At 41.2% G+C, this 18113-nt stretch overlaps 1 protein-coding gene and 1 long non-coding RNA gene across 2 annotated transcripts in view; one reads left to right on the forward strand and one right to left on the reverse strand.

Annotated features, from left to right (window-relative positions):
* drd1b (dopamine receptor D1b) overlaps nt 1-18113 on the forward strand; it is a 170850-nt gene that overhangs the window by 81236 nt on the left and 71501 nt on the right. The gene's annotated exons all lie outside the window — the stretch shown is intronic.
* On the reverse strand, nt 977-18087 carry LOC144068460 (uncharacterized). Its single transcript, XR_013298186.1, has 3 exons — nt 17979-18087; nt 6464-6664; nt 977-4121 (listed from the first exon to the last, which is right to left on the reverse strand). It is a non-coding gene; the product is annotated as an uncharacterized LOC144068460 (long non-coding RNA).

Consider the following 18113-nt stretch of genomic DNA (forward strand, 5'->3'; position numbering starts at 1 on the left):
TTCACCTATTCATTTTCAGTATAATAAAAAATACATTTCATTTCAACAAAACTTCATTACAAGTTATATACCCAGTTTAAATAATCCCAAATTATCTGATTTCACAAATTTCTCATTCACGCCTGTTGACAAGAGAGTTTTGTAATTTTGATTTTAAGATAATGAGAGTTTTTGCTCTATAACAAAGCACAATAGAGCTTGTGGTTGTTTCTAAAAAGGGACCTCATCGAGTTAACCAGTAGATTTGTTTATTTTCACCTACTCTCACATCCTTAAGGTTATTCTGGTATCCCTTGCGTGATGGACGAGGTAAAAAAGAAATTTATTGCATTTGTAGTCACAGCAGGATATGAAAGCTCCCAACATTTATGCGTTGTTCAAAGAGGGGGACCAATTAGAGCAAATTGCCAGTGTGAGAGGTGCTTGTTGAAAACAATATCAGCTAGCAGCAAGAACCAATGCGACTTTTAAACATGTGTGTGACGCATGGTAAGGCAAAGAAGGTTATGTGCTAATTTTCTAAACCACTTATGGGGGACAAAAGATATTCAACACCCCCAAGCTTCTCAAACTGGGTTTTACACAAAATATTCACCCATCTGCAGCAAAGAAACTCGCCCAAATGACACAAAAACCATGAGAGAAGATACATTTTTAAATATAGAATCCATCATCATAAATATAAATCCATCATGGACAACACCTCCCACTCCCTGCATGAGTCTGTGGAGTCCCTCCGAAGCTCCTTTAGCAATAGATTGCGGCGCCCTCATTGCAGGAAGGAGCGCTTCCGCAGATCCTTCCTCCCATCAGCTGTCAGGCTCTTTAACAAAAAAATGGCTGAGTGTTAAGACCTACCGTATGCATGCATGTACATTTATGTGTATGTATGTGTTAGGTTCAAACACCAGACATTTGTTTCACCAACCTGAAAAGAAGGAAATCACAGAGAATTTGAGTCAACTTTATTTAAAAAATGAGAGGTTCAGAGACTGCCCCTGTCACAGCCCTCCAACAACACTCTGAAGAAAATCTCCCCTCGCCTATTCTCTTATTGTGTTTTGGGAGTGTCCAAGTTACAGGAAGTTTCAAGCTGATCACAGGAGAGATAGTTCTCTCCCAGTAACAAAAGGTTCTTTGATCATGACCATATGCCCCTTCAAGATAACATCTTTATAGTCTTATTCCTGATATCTTGCAACCCTCACAAAACAGACAAACAGACAGGCGTCTGCCCCCCTGGGTAGTTCCTCTTTGTTGAATAAGGTGAAACTTTTCCCAGGGGGTCAAGACATCCCCAATTCTATTAACTAACATTTCAACAGTCTAAACTAAAATCAGGATAACTTATTTACAATAATTCCAACATAACCCTCCTGTTTATCCGGATTCTTGTTATATAATATCATCACCCATGACCTCTTCTTATCCGATTTTCGCATCACAGGATCACAAAAATAACAGAAAACGTTACACTCAGAAGTTAATGCCAGAGTCTTTAGCATCTTGGAACATGTCAGGCAGTCCAATGAACTGCATTTCCTCCTCAACCCCAGATGCGTCGGCGTCGTCGTCATCCCGTGGTTCGCCTCCAGATGTCAATAAGGCATACATTTCGGATTTGACTGGTTCTATGGCATTTGTTATTAATCTTTGACATAACGTACGAATACAGGGAATGCAACAACAGCCACAAGTTGTGAGAATGGCAGCATAAACAGCGATTGACATTAAAACTGATACAACCAACTGTTTGTATCTGCCAAACATGCTACCAAATTCACCCCATATTGAGGTGTCGATTCCAGAATGTTCTTTCATCTTGCTGTTGAGGGATTGAAGGCCCTCCAGGGCCTTGGTTAAACTCCCGTCAGCTGCTGTATTGTTAGGGATGAACGTGCAGCATTGGTCGCCAAAGATGGAGCACACGCCACCTTCCTTTGCCAGGATCATGTCAACAGCAATTCTGTTCTGGAACGCCATCAGGAGGTCACCGACAACTGTTCATGGATGGCTGCAAACCCTTCCTCCGTCCTGTTCCCCAGTCGTTGCACATTGTAATGGATGTAGTTGATTCTGTCCACATTTTTGTTAATAGTACACCACCAACACAGGAATGATTCAAAACCAGCTGCCATTTGGTTAGCGAGTTTATACTCATCCGGTACACCTCGGGGAACCCCGATGCTGTCGATGTAGATTGGGTCCCCGTCCAAGAGCGGACCGCTTGGCTCTGCCTTTCCCGCGATGAGGCAGGACGTTTCCTGCACTTGTTTTCCAACTCGAGTCTCTGTGGGCGGGGCGTTCAGATACGCCCAGGCTGTCACTGACAGTCCAGTCACTGTGATGTGGATGGCAACAGCTTTCACTGTGGCTTCTGTATAGAGGTGCAAAGTCTATGGGAGGTCAGGGTTAAGTGAGGGGTGCTCGTGGCTGGTGAGTAGACGTCAGATGAGTTTCTTCACGGACAAGGGTTTTGACACCGTCCGACTTAGTCCACTCAGAGTCACCTGTCTCGAACTCTTGACCTGAATCGACTTTGACTTTTCAGTGATCTTTGCTGCTGTGGAGGTTGGTGAGTTGGGCCACGAATGGGTCTTCCCATCGTGGAGAGAACCAGGACTTCACTTTTATGACTCGGATCAGGATCCAGTCACCTGGCTACACCACCTCCTGCAAGATAGACAAAAAGATCACGGCACCTTACATGTTCTTTGGATAGTTTCTCTCCTTTATCTTCCCATAAAGGAAGTTGAAATGGTCTTCCAATAACTATCTCAAAAACTGTTAATCTCAAGCTAGTTCTACCAGTTGTTTTGCCATGTTTTGCACTATGCTGTTTGAAAAATGAGCTCCATGATGATTCTGGAGATCCCATGTTCTTTACAGATCAATAAAATAACAAATTAAACAGTTCCTACAAAAATTTTAAAATAGGTATTTATACCTCTTCACCATACCTCCCCCCTGTTGAGACATTTATGGCTCAATTATGGAATACATTTTTGGTAGGTACGGTAGGCCTTTAGCTTTGTATAGTTCATCTGCTGACTGTTCTTGAGATCGGCTCAGTTTTGTTGTTGTGTATGCTGCTGTGTTCTGTCGTTGTCTTTAACACATGCTTAACATTCATCATTATGTTTGTGAAAATTTAAATACCTTATCAGTCAAAATTAAACATGCTAGCTGATATTCTATTTTGAACACTGCTTCCTTGTTAAGATCAAAACCCATATTTGTTTTTTCCTCTTTCCTACAATTACACAAATTAACTAATCATACTAAGAATAGGAAAAATACAAAAAGCAAACCAGGCTGCTTTCTCCTCAGGAAAACAGCTTTCCCGTTCTCTGTAACAGTTTAGATTCACATCAATTAATATTCAGAAACAAAATGCACACATTTATAATTCTAAATAGAATTGAACCCAGTAAAATGTTATCACCCCTTGTTTGTTAGGGTCAATATTTCTAGCATAATTGTATCTTTTAGAGCAATCAAAGCCCATTACTTTTAAAATGCATACTAATCAAGTCCCAATTCATCTAACAATGTGTATTGTGTTGCATATTAACCTCAGTGTTTTTTAATTCAAAATATCCCAAACTAGTAGTCTTATTATCAAATGTAACATTCCATTGTCTTCGGAGTTTGCCAATCATCTCCTATGAATCTTTCTTAATCAATATTTTTCAATAGTCAGGCATAAAATTAAATTCTAGTTACATTTCTATCCATTCTCTTTCTAATTGTTTACTTTAACTATCTGTAAGAAGATCTAGTCACAATTGTTTACTTTAACTATCTGTAAGAAGGTGTAGTCTCAATTGAAACGCTTTTTTTATATGGAGACAATAAAACCAATATAAAAAGTTTCTCATGGCTTACAGCATTGCTCCCCGAGCAATAATCTTTCCAATCAATATTGGAGTGCTTGCCATTTTATCTGATTACGTCAAAAATTTATCTTACCTGCCTCCTCATACGTTTCAACTGAGAGAACCTTCTTACAGAGCACAAAATGGATCCGCTATTTTCATGTCTGCTGGTTTGGTCAGGAACATTTGCACTCTCATCCCGGGTTGCTCATCATGTTTCCTGTTGAGAAATGCAATCTCCCTCTGCCAACCCAAAATGAATGCGTTTCCTTAAAGTTTTTTCTTTTATGCAGACATATGTTTAGCCTCATCCTCCAATTCCAATCGTGTAGTTAATAATGGTGTTTGGTACATTCCACTAAATTAGATTTCCATATTTTTTTTCTTTTTTTCTTTTTTCTCTTCGGAACGAAATATGGAAACTTTTGTCAATTCAGTCAATTATTCTGTTAACACAATTTGGATGCCATTATCACAATAGATCAATAGTACTTTGGAATTTGGTATCAAGCACTGTCTTTTCAGTGCTCCTAAATTTTGCATAGCAGATTTGTTTCTCCACTTCAAATTTCACGTTTGGAGTACTGCTGCTTTCACCATTAAAATTTCATTTGACTAAACAATTTTCCATAATTTTCATCAAAATTTGATTTCAAATTTCTAAATCATTTTCCACCTTGATATCTGATTGATTATATCTTGATGGTCGGCCAATTAGAAACACAAAAAGACAAACAAACAACCATTCATTTACACTCAGTGGTCTGCAATTTTTTCATCACTGGTGAAGAGCCATCCCCAGTCTGGGGCTTCTTGGCAGCTAACCACCTTTTTGCTGTGCTATCAGCCTAATCATTCTCAAAAGAAATAGGTTAATGTTGTCCTAAATTAATTATTTTATCTAAATGTACCTAATAATTTGGATAAATGCCATTTCTGCATTGTTTTCATGTTTGATATCATTAATAATTTGGATGATTCTTAATACTTAAGTCTAAATCGCAAATCACTCTCATATTTCTAAAACAACTAGTTAAAGCTCTGGCTGAATTCCTATCCGCTCTAAGAAGGCAGTTTTATTTAAAATAAGAGCCATTTTCTGTGCTCACTATTACCTCAATTACAATTTAGGGAAAATAACCTTTCACTAGGCATTTCCTAATATAAATTTTAGTGTTTAATAAAAGACCCATAATTTTTTCACTAATATATCATAACACTATCAACTATCTCTGTCTCTCTCTTGTGGTAGTCTTTCCTGCCCTTTGTCTTTGGTGTGAAGGGAGCAGTAAACTGTATGGGCGCCCCCCCCCCCCTCCTTTTGTTTGCAAAGAGTGTGCTTAGCTTGAGGGGGGTCCGCATCTGTGAAGGGGGGTTTCACCACCTTTTTTATCTATCTCTCCCCTTACTTTTGTTAACCATTTGTTTTGCTACCTCCTGTTTTAGTCGTGCGCTATCATGTCGTCGCTGTGCGCGGGGAGGGTTGCCCCCGCATTCCCTGGCTATGTGGCCCTCCTTGCCGCACGACCAGCAGGCCCCCTTTCCCCCCCCTCGTCGTCGTGCTCCCCGCTTGCGTGTGGAGCCTCGCACGAGGAGAGCTGAATAGGGACCACTGTTTTTGAACAGGCCTAATATATATATATATATATTCTTATCTCTTCTCTTTTTTGTTTAGCTACTTTCTCAACCTCTTCTATTTGCCCTGCTATTCGCAACCACGCTTTGGTTTGATCATAACCTTGTTTTTGCATTTTACTTCGTTTTTTGTTACACGATTTTTCGATTTTTTGTTGTAGTTCACGGATATCTTTTATTATTAGTCTACCGGTGAACCCATATTTTTTTACCCAATAATGCAAGGATTCCACCGCGTCGGGATCCTCTCTATGGACTATCTTCCAGTCTTTAGACGCAAGTTCCGAGAGGAATTCCTCTTTTTTACTTGTTTTACTTTGTACTTTACCCATTTTTGAATAAAATTTAGTCCCAGTGGGTCTTTGCACCTATAGTGCACTAACACTGGGTTTAGACAACAGGATGGCGATAAATTCCTTTAGTGGTAGACTCACTTCAACCTTTTCAGGCGGAGTTTCGCGTCTACATACATCCACTAGAGGTCGACATTTGTCTCCTGTTGTTTGATATGAGATACAAATCACCAAATGGTAAAATGTATTTCCAAACACACTTTTTGCACGTTCACTCCTTTTAATTCGCAACCAAGGCTCCGCAAACCTTTCCAGAGTTTAATTAGTCTTTTGCAACTAAGGGTGTCTGTTACGCCACGAATTTCTGGTTATTGTTTGTTCAATACAACTTGGACTCCGATATCCTTTACAGAGTTTAATTAGTCTTTTGCAACTAAGGGTGTCTGTTACGCCGCGGATGTTTGTTGTTTGAATTTTACCTGATAGGGCCTAGGATTGTCAGGGTTTTTATTTAATTTTACAGAGTTTAATTAGTCTTTTCCAACTAAGGGTGTCTGTTACGCCACGAATTTAATTTTACAGAGTTTAATTAGTCTTTCCAACTAAAGGGGTCTGTTACGCCTTCATTCATTCCTTTTTAAACAAAATTTTACTCACGATTCTCTGCGTCCTCGGTATCCCTTCAACCTTTGGACCCCAGCCCGTAAGGAAGAAACAGTCCTGGAAAAGGATTTTTATGCTGTGGCCACAGACTTTTCTGGATCTTGCTCACCCGCTGGGATCGTCCGGTATCTTGGAATCCGGCTCGAAGGACCAATTAAATGTTAGGTTCAAACACCAGACATTTGTTTCACCAACCTGAAAAGAAGGAAATCACAGAGAATTTGAGTCAACTTTATTTAAAAAATGAGAGGTTCAGAGACTGCCCCTGTCACAGCCCTCCAACAACACTCTGAAGAAAATCTCCCCTCGCCTATTCTCTTATTGTGTTTTGGGAGTGTCCAAGTTACAGGAAGTTTCAAGCTGATCACAGGAGAGATAGTTCTCTCCCAGTAACAAAAGGTTCTTTGATCATGACCATATGCCCCTTCAAGATAACATCTTTATAGTCTTATTCCTGATATCTTGCAACCCTCACAAAACAGACAAACAGACAGGCGTCCGCCCCCCTGGGTAGTTCCTCTTTGTTGAATAAGGTGAAACTTTTCCCAGGGGGTCAAGACATCCCCAATTCTATTAACTAACATTTCAACAGTCTAAACTAAAATCAGGATAACTTATTTACAATAATTCCAACAGTATGTATATATGTGCTAAGCAACACGCTTATTTATTTATATATTTATTCATTAACTTACTTATTACCTATCTATTTATGTCTAAAATGCCTTTCCTATTCCTGCATCCTCACCCTCTTGCTACTGTGACAACGAAATCTCCCGAATACGGGATGAATAAAGTTATCCAATCCAATCCAATAAACATTTCAAATGTTTTCAGGTTGTGGTCATAGCTTGATAGTGAACAGCACTTTTCTATGAAGGAGGAAGTTGCAATTGGGCAGAATATTCACTGATGGCGCTCAGAAGTGAAATCATTAAATCCTGCTGGATAATAGAGCAATTTGGTAGGCTATTAAATCATTATCAGGACTTACTATCTTCACAGACAGTTCTTTTAATTGAGAAGAAAGCATGAACATGCCGTTAAAGACTTCTGCAGTTATTATGTTGCATGAGAAAACTGATCACTGGAGTGTCTGAACATCAATGTTATTTCACAAAGGGCCACAGTGGGGCCAGGATTTTATTTCAACCAAAGATGTTGACATCTTTTCGCCAATCTGGTGTCTTACAAATGCAAGCAGTAGATTCCATTCCGGTGCAGCCTTATTAGCGAAAACCTCATTGTTTAAACTGTTTGCGTTGAATTGGTTGGAAAAAATTAAAATCAAAAATCAGACCATTGCGGACCAATTTGGGGATCCCTGCTCAACATTAATCTCCTTTTCTTACTCTTGATGGATTACACTGATAGTCATTGGACATCAGCAGCAGTAGACTTTCACAGGTTGCTTCTTGATGCAGATGCCAAAATGTTTTCATTAAGAGCACTCCATTATTCATGATTTTTTTCATAGAGAAATTAGGGAAAATGTCACAATGTCCCTGCAAAGTTAAAGAAAAAAAACTTGGATCTGCACAATTTTCACTGGAGCCACACCAAAACCAAATGCATATGTAAAATGTCCTATTTAAGCAAGAGCTTGAAATTAATCCAATTTCCACCACATGTTCCACATAGTACGTAGACAGAAATAATCTGGATTAAAAATAACGCTAAAAATTAAAATGAGGCATAAACTCTGCATGTAGAGCAGGAGTGTCAAACTCATTTTTGTCACAGCACCATGTCGTAATTAAGTTTCATTTGGATGCAAATGCAACCCAATAAAAAGCTTTCTCCAGAAAACATCTTCTGGGGCAACCACAATTGTGTATATCTGATCAAATCAATAATGGAAAAAGTAAATCATACAGAAGCCAGAATATTCACAGGTAAAAAAAAGTTTAGTGGAAATCTCAATTTTTTGAGCCATTTTCCTACCAACAAAATAAATTTGACAGGATATAGTCAAGACTCACCAAAACGTATGCTAACTAAGTGCCTATAAAATAATTCATCATTGAGGCCCACATACAAGGCTGCCCTGCCTAAATCACGTTCCCAATGAAGCAGGCAGCTGCAGTCCTTTGGCAAATGAATGCAGGAACGCGGCCAGCACGGCCACGACAAAAGTGCATAATGAAAACCATCGGGTTAGGTCAAACAGAATTGCTTGGCATTTGGAGGGTATTAAAATACAATGCTGCAAAGATGAGGAGACCTCCGTTCTGGGAGAGAAGCCATTTGGCCGTAAAACATCATCTCACCTGGAGCCTTCAGAAGCCAATATTTTTTCACCAGATAATCACATTTTCAGTAAGCATTTGGTAATGCAAAATTAGCCACTATTCTTTTGCTGAAGGTCAGTTGCCCTGTCACTCACGTACAAACTACTGTCGAGTAAAAACTAACAGTGTTAGATTTTTATGTCAATGTAAAAAAATGATATCTTTCTAAAGACAAGATTAAAAAATAAGTATTTAAGGTTTTTCCCCTTTTAAATAAGAAAAAAGAGTAATTAAAAAAATATAAGAGAATATTTGCTATTGAGAGGATCAAAAAAGCATTTGGACAAATTTTAATATCTATATAAAAGATCTAGAAACTGTTAGAAAACGATGTCAATTCATTTAATTAATTTTGCCATACCTAACGGCCCTCCAAATGAAACTTAATTACGACATGGCGCTGTGACACAAATGGGTTTGACACTCCTGCTCTACATGAAGGGTTTCTGCCTCATTTTAGTTTTTAGCATTTTTTTATCCAGATTACTTCTGTCTTCGTACTATGTAGAATATGTGGTTAAAATTTGATTATTTTCAAGCTCTTGCTTAAATAGGACATTTTACATATTAAAAGGCATTCCAATTATTGGTGACTGTCTCATCGTTTCAGTGTCCATGCACATATCTCCCGGGATTCATTGACAACCTGACTTGCATGTGAAATCCTCTGAAATAAATGGACTCCCTAATTAATTATAGCAAGGCATTGTGCCAATCTCTTCTGCTTGGCTAACTTCCGGAATTCCTCATTTGTATTCCTCGTTTGCTATGGGTCGAAAAAGCGCTATCTCAACTTCGCCGCTGACCTCAGATGTGCCACCAGGCCAGGCCATGGAGCCTCCTACAATGAATCAAGATAAAAAGCTTTTTCTCTGCCGCTATAACCATTGCTACTTCATTAGCTGGAGTCTAATCTGAAAGCCACAGAGCGAGACTTTGTGTAAAGGGTGCATGTCTTTTGAGTGCCTCGCCATTGTCATGGTAGGAAATGGCTGCACTGTGACCTCCTTGCTGTACTCAGACAGATTCAAAGGGTTGTTTGAGTCTTGTAGAAATGACTTTGAATGGAAAGTGAGTATGGGATTTATAGAGTCAGTGTGTTGCATTTGACGTTTAGTTGATTTCTGTGTACATAAAGTCAACAAATGCAGGGCAGGGGTCTCAAACTGATTCCGCAAAGGGCCGCAATGGGTCCTAGTCTTTGTTTCAACCGATCCAGTGTCGACAGTTTAACCAATGAGGGGTATTCTAAAATAAGAAGCACCTGGCTGCAATCAACTGATTACACTTGCAAAAGGTGTCCGCTTGTTCGGTTTGAATGAAAACCTGCACCCCCTGTGGCCCTTTGAGTACCGGTTTGAGAAAGCTGATTTAGAGGGTGACATATGGTTCAATCTTGAGATATTCATGTGATAAGTAGATACTTTTCACTTGAAAATTTTGTTCCACTGTGCATCATTCTCAATTGTAGGCATCATTTGTAGTGTCCTTTTAAACAAAATGGACTGCATCGCTTGTGCCCTTTTCTTGAAATAAACAAAATATACTCTTCTTTAAAACTATTTTCCCTAAAATAGCTCAATACTGCAAATGCTAGCCACCTAATGGTTCTTTTGCATGACTCCAGTGGGATCGATTCCCACTCGGTGGTGGTATGATTGTGAATGCGAATGGTTAGGTCTCTGTCTGGGGCTCTCCAACTGACTGGTGAACAATCTCTGGTATAGTCCGCCTTTCACCCAAAGTCAGCTGGGATAGACTGGCAATCCGTGACCCTGACTGTAATATATTGATAATGATAGTTGCCTCGGGTTATGGAAGAGTGTTTAACCACGCCCCTGGAGCCGTGGGGTAGCACAGCGTAACCCGGACGTAGTAGTGTTGTGTGTCCGGTTTGAGTGTGTGTGTGTGTTGGAGAGTTGGCAATAAAGAGCTACACGTGTTTTACCATGGGCTCCGCCGTCTATTACTGTTATGGATATATTAACAGTTATATAACCTGCAAAGTTATTACAGTGGCGACGAGGATGGGATCCCTTTCCATGCGGTAGGGATTAAAAGTTTTGGACGAGGAGATTAAGGCGTTACAAGGAGGTAACGTGACTTTGCAGACTAGCATTAGCACGAGTGCTAAGCTAACGGCGGCGCTGCATCATGGCCAGATTCCTGGGAAATCTCGGCGAATACGAGGCAGTTAAAGAAGATTTTGAATCTTACTTGGAACGTTTTGAGCAATGGATGATCATCAACGAAGTGGAGGAAGGTAAAAAAACCAACGTGTTCCTGTCTATAATTGGTGCAGAGGCTTACGGATTGTTAAAACACCTTTGCATACCAGAGAAGCCTAGTAGCCTCTCATATGAGTTGCTAAGTGGAAGATTAGCATCTCATTACAACCCGAAACCGCTGGTGATCGCGGAGCGATTCAAGTTTCAAAAGAGGAATCAGAGAGAGAACGAGTCTGTGTCGGATTATATCGTGGCGTTGAAGCAGCTATCCAGCCACTGCGAATTTGGTCTCCAAATCAATGAGAGACAGATTTGTTTGTGGATTGAGAGTGGAAGCTATTCAGAGAAGATTACTCACGGAGCAAGATCTAACATTTAAAAAAACATGTGAACTGTCGTTGTCCATGGAGATGGCATCAAAGAGTACGTTGGAGTTCGCTAGCAAAATGGAAGAACCTGCCACATTAAATAAGATTGACCAGGAAAAGACAAGCAAAAGTGCGTGGAAATACCAACCAGCCACCAGCGATTGGAAAAGTAAAACCACAAGTGGAAAATTCAGACCACAGAGAAGAGAAATTCATCAACCCTGTTACAGATGTGGACTAAGCAACCACGCCGCTCATGAATGCAGGTATAAAGGAGAGACATGTTACAAGTGTTCAAAAGTAGGACACATAGCAAGGATGTGTAAAACTAAAAATTGGCAAGGACACACGCAGTATGTAAAAGGAAATAAAAATGAGACAACAGGAAATGCGGATGATGAACTGTGGGAGTCATATCGCTTGAATGCCGTGTATCCCACAAATGCTGTCGGGAATTGGAGGAAGGAAATGACAGTACAGGTCATATTAGAAGGAACTCCTCTCGAGATGCAACTGGACACAGGAGCAGCTGTAACACTGGTTTCAGAAATTGTGTATAAGAAGCATCTCTCTCATCTGCCTTTGGAAGTAAGTAAAGTGCAGCTGTCAACTTTTTCCGGAGAGAACATTCCTTTGAGGGGACAAGTGACGGCCAAGGTAAAATATGGGACCCAGAGTGGGAAGCTACCATTAGTGATCGTAAAAGGTGACAGACCAGCCCTACTTGGCCGTAACTGGCTCCAAAACTTCAAACTGGACTGGGCACGCATCTTCTCAGTTATACCAGCAAGGGGCGGTAACGACGCAGATGTGGATACAGTGTTGCAGAGACACAAAGCAGTGTTTGCTGAGGAGTTGGGCACTATTCGAAATTTTAAGGCCAACATTACAGTAAAGCCAAATACCAAACCGATCTTCAGGAAGGCCAGACCAGTGCCATATGCATTAAAGAATGCAGTTGAGACGGAGTTAAATCGCCTAGAGAAAGCTGGCATTATCTCAAAGAAAGAACATAGTCAGTGGGCCGCGCCCATAGTAGTGGTACCCAAAGCAGACAAGTCAATTCGTATCTGTGGAGACTATAAGGTCACAGTAAATCAAAGTGTGGAAGAGGAGACCTATCCACTACCAAACGTTGAAGACCTTTTTGCCACCCTAGCTGGAGGCATTCTTTTCAGCAAGTTAGACTTGTCACAGGCTTACCAACAGCTGGAGTTAGGAAAAGACTCAGAAAAGTATTTGACAATAAATACTCACAAAGGACTGTATGTGTATCATAGACTTTCATACGGAGTGTCCAGTGCTCCTTCCATATTTCAGAATGTGATGGACCAGATACTCCAAGGCTTGGAGCATGTCACCTGTTTTTTAGACGACATTTTGGTCACAGGAAAGACAAGAGCTGAACACCTGAGGAATCTGGAGGAGGTACTGAGCCGCCTGGAGAGCTACGGGGTAAGAGTGAAAAGAGCAAAATGTGATTTCATGCAGGAGAAAGTAGAATACCTGGGGCATCTGATAGATAAGGAGGGACTGCACCCCACTGCGACAAAAGTGGCAGCCATCGTTAATGCACCCCAGCCTACAAACGTCACAGAGCTACGGTCTTTTCTAGGACTATTAAACTATTATGGTCGGTTCATGAAAGACCTGTCGACGGTGCTGCAGCCGCTACATCAACTACTGAAGAAGGAAGTTGATTGGCAATGGACTACTAAATGTGCAGCAGCATTCAAAGATGCAAAAGAACAGTTAGTAAAAAGCTCAGTAGTAGTGCACTATGACACCAAGAAACCCCTGAGATTAGCTTCCGATGCATCCCCTTATGGAATCGGGGCTGTCATATCTCACATAATGGAAAATGGAGATGAGAAACCGATCGCATTTGCATCGCGTACATTGACAGAGGCAGAAAGCAAATATAGTCAGATAGAGAAAGAGGCTTTGGCCATAATTTTTGGCGTGACTAAATTTCATAAATATTTATATGGCCGAAAGTTCAGTTTAATAACTGACCACAAGCCCCTTCTTGCTATTTTGGGACCCAAGTCTGAAATTCCCACTTTAGCTGCTCTGCGAATGCAGCGCTGGGCGCTGAGACTGATGGCTTATGACTACAGTATAGAGTACAGAACGTCAGCAGAAAATGCCAATGCAGATGCGTTATCTAGACTGCCGAGGAAGGAAAAGGATAACACAGCGGAGGAAAACGGCATCTTCTATTTCTCAGTAGTAGATGAGCTTCCCGTGCAAGCTACAGAGATTGCACAGAGCACTCTCAGAGACCCAGTCCTATGCAAAGTACTGGAGCTGACTCGGTCTGGATGGCCAAGTCAAAACAAGGACGAGAGACTGAAACCATACTTTTTCAGGAAAAATGAACTGTCGGTGGAACAAGGTTGCATATTGTGGGGAATTCGAGTTATCATTCCACCAGCACACCGAGAGCGACTACTGCATGATCTTCACCTAGGACATCCGGGAGGGTGCAGGATGAAGGCCTTGGCCAGGAGCTATTTGTGGTGGCCGCAGTTGGACAGTGACATAGAACATACAGTACAACAATGTGACGCCTGTCAGAGTGTGAGGAAACTACCTGCAACCGCACCTCTACACGTCTGGAAATGGCCGACTAGAGTTTGGCAGAGAATACATATTGACTTTGCAGAGAAAGACCAACACCACTTTTTAGTACTAGTGGACAGTCATTCAAAATGGCTGGAAGTCATCGCCATGGCAACAACCACAGCAGCCAAAATGATTGAGGCGTTGCGGAATATTTTTGCTTCCTACGGGCTTCCTGAGGAGATTGTTTCTGACAACGGACCTCAATTCACTTCGCAGGAGTACAAGACATTCCTGCTGAGCAACGGAATAAAACAAACTTTGGTACCAGCTTACCATCCCGCTTCCAATGGAGCGGCAGAGCGAGCAGTTCAGACAGTGAAAGCATCACTGCTGAAACAAGTACTCGAGGAGAAGAAACAAAAGGTCACAATAACTATGCAGCACAGGCTAGCTAACTTCCTGATAGCATACAGGAGTACACCGCACACTGTTACAGGATGTGCACCAGCGGAACTGTTTTTAAAACGTCAAATCAGGACCAGGTTCAGCTTACTGAAACCAGATCTCGCTCGAGTGGTGGAAGCAAAACAAGAGAAGCAGAAACACTATCATGATAGAACCACCTCCAAGCTGAGACATCTGTCTGAGGGTGACTCAGTTCTGATCCGGAATTTCCGTGGAGGGAAGGAGAGGTGGACAAAAGGAACAGTGGAAAAGAGACTCGGACCAGTCACCTACCTGGTGTGGAATGGTGTGAGCCGACGCTCGATCCACATTGATCATCTGCTGTACAACCAACCGTCCAGACCAGAGACATTGGAGCTTCCGGATGAGCAGCTGGACATCACAAACAAGTACCCTGTGGTGGTTCACGCAGATGTGGGGGGGAAAGGCACACCTGGAGCAGTAGGTGGTAGCCCGTACTCACCTGAAGAGACACGTGTAACATCTTCGCCAGGCTCAGTGGCCTGTGACAAGACAGTTACACCTGACAACCGAGCAGTCAGTTCCCCAGAGGTGTGTGGGCGCAGGTACCCAGTGAGAGATAGAGCACCTCCGAAGCGACTGAATTTGTGATCGGTCAGTTGTGAGGAACGTCGTTCCTAAAATAAAAGAGTTCCTGTTCATACAAAAATGTGAAAAGAGTTCCTGAGATTGAAATGTCAAAGACTGGAATATTGAGTCTAATGGTTGTGTTAGCAGTAATAATTTAGTTACAAGTTGAGAAGTAAAATTATAAAAAGTTAATGAGGCAAAGATAATTGTTGGAGTTGAGTGCTAAGTCTAAATAGGAACTTCATAGTTAAAGGGGGAGGAGTGTAATATATTGATAATGATAGTTGCCTCGGGTTATGGAAGAGTGTTTAACCACGCCCCTGGAGCCGTGGGGTAGCACAGCGTAACCCGGACGTAGTAGTGTTGTGTGTCCGGTTTGAGTGTGTGTGTGTGTTGGAGAGTTGGCAATAAAGAGCTACACGTGTTTTACCCTGGGCTCCGCCGTCTATTACTGTTATGGATATATTAACAGTTATATAACCTGCAAAGTTATTACACTGACATGGATAAGCGGTGTGGAAAATGAATAAATGCAAATCCGAAACGATTGTATAACTTGCTGGTACAATGTAGATAAACCAGTGATATCGTATGTATAGCCTAAGTAAACAATATTTTAGGCGTATAGGTGTACCCAATCAAGTGTCTGTTGGGACTATTTGGGGGTAGTCTCTTTCCTCATCATCAAACTCTCCCATTCTTTCGGTAGCCTCTCCGACACCCCTGGCCCTCTCCCGTTGCTAAAAATAAACAGCGGTGTAGCACAAGAGGCAGAAAGTGTCAGTGAGTGCCACAACTGCAATCCTTCCTTTGGTTTTAGGCAACTTCCTGGAATAGAACAACGTCAGATGCCGTGTATATGGTCAAAGAGTGAAAACTGTTATTCCCTGGAGAACTAACCGCTCCACTGACATGCCAAATTGAGAAGGACTGGTACTCAAGCTCGTGGCCACACACAAACATTCCTGAACAGGCAAACCGAGAGCTTGCGTGCATGTACAATTTGTTACAACATGATGACCTTACTGGTAAAAATAAATTGTGCATAGTTTACCACTCAATAAAGGTCACATTACAGCCAACCAAAACAGCAAAAGCGGCAACAATCAATACCTAAGCCACACAAAGTGCACACAGAATCACAGCCACAAAACATTGTGTCAGGCTTATCATACATTGAGTAACTTTAATTGTAGGGGAAAGGTAATCATCAACATTTCATGATGTCCAACTGTCCAAACATGTTAGAGGTTTTATCACTAAATCACTCTAAAAATATTAATAAAACATTACAGGAATCTTGACTTAGTAAATGCAGAATGGGTCAAAATGTATTTGGAAGAGCTGATTTGATTTGGACACGTAACCAAATCCTGTTTAATGTTCAAAAGTCACTCGCAGTTCAAACCTCCATCATGTGATGTCACATTAGATGTCACGGTGCAGACAAGGAGAGCACACAAGCGTTGGGGCCATATATTTCACAACACCCGTGGGCCTATCTTTTCACATGCTAAGATCCTTGTCATGTTCCATCGGCTCTTTGAAAGGTCACACGCCGCACACTGCCATTGCAGTGCCCTTGCTTACAGAAAAGAGGAAGCCCGACGGCTCTTGCGACAGTGACGGCGCCACCCTTGGGACATCGGTCGTAGCGTGAGTTTACACTTACTCAAAATGACACGTGACTCTTAGCGTGCAGCATGACTGTCAGGCCCAACTGTACTTCCTGCTTATCTTTGTACCAATTATCACAAATGTCACCTGTGTTAAAAGAACAGATTTTATCATATTTTCCGCAATATAAGACACAACTAAAAGAATTTTCTCAAAAGTTGGCAGTGCATTTTATAATCCGAGGCGTCATAACTGGTTGATTATTGTATGAAATTCCCTGTTCACAGCTCCATCTAGCGGATATATAACACAATCCCTTGCTACTCCTACTACTTCCACTACTACCACCACTAAAACTACTGTGTTTTATAATCTGGGGTGTCTTATCTATGAAACAAATTTTAAGATAGGCCATTCATTGAAGGTGCGCCTGATGATCTGGTGCAGCTTATAGTGGGTACAATTTGGTAGTTTAAATGCAGTTTCTCAAAGTATTTAAGAATCCAAGTCCTAAATTTTGCAGACCTTGGATAATGGAGAATATGTTGGGGTTATTCTGGGATGTTATTATAGATGTGCATATTGGGGCACATATGAAATATGTGCATATTATTAAATCATTCTTACGAAGCTCGAGGCAGCTGGCTTCGAGGACATTTAATTTTTTTCAGGACTATTGACTCAGACAGGACACCATGTTCCAGGCCGAGGACTGTTGATCTGAGTTCGCAATGAAGATCTACGAAGGACTCTTAAATTGCTTTGACTTGGATTCCGGCAGATGGCCAAAATCGAATCAACTTCCGAAAATACTCGCATATTGTTTAAAAATACCGTCGCTCGGGTTTTACCATATATGGAATTATTATGCTTATTTGTGCAAATTCTTACGCAGTTGTTTTGGTTTCCGATCCGCTCAGGTCACCTTGTATGCTTACTTGTGCAAATTCTTATGCAGGCGTTCTTGGTTTCCGACCTGATACGAAATTGTTGTGGCAGTTGTTTTTTGACCTTAATGGTGTTATTCGGTTAGCTTATGCAATTGTTTGAATCAGATTACCTTAGATGTTTTGATTATGCACGACTAAATGGACAGAGGAGGATGCCGTTTCTTCAGAATATTCCAGACGCGAGGACGAGCCAGGACGATTCTCACTTGCAAGTTTAGTAGCTGGAACATGTCAACGATGTCTCTCTGTTTTTATTCAAGTATACCTATTAATAAACCTATCACAGAACAAAAAAACAAAAAAACTACAACTCTAGACTGTAGTAGTCATTAGGTGATGCCAGTTATAACTGTGTGCAAACACACTGATAGATTCGAGTGCAGGTACATGTGATAATGGCCATTAATGAAATCATGAGTAGTCAATATTACCTGCATTTATAGACTGTCAGCCGCATGTTGGGCGTCCAGTTCCCGGAAATATGGCGTCAGAAGCTTGATGGCTTTCATTGCTGATGGAAGGAGTGACCTGGAGTAGCATAGCACTCCTTGCAAGGTGTGAATCTG

The sequence above is a fragment of the Stigmatopora argus genome, chromosome 22 (assembly GCF_051989625.1).
Source record: "Stigmatopora argus isolate UIUO_Sarg chromosome 22, RoL_Sarg_1.0, whole genome shotgun sequence".
Classification (NCBI taxonomy): Eukaryota; Metazoa; Chordata; class Actinopteri; order Syngnathiformes; family Syngnathidae; genus Stigmatopora; species Stigmatopora argus.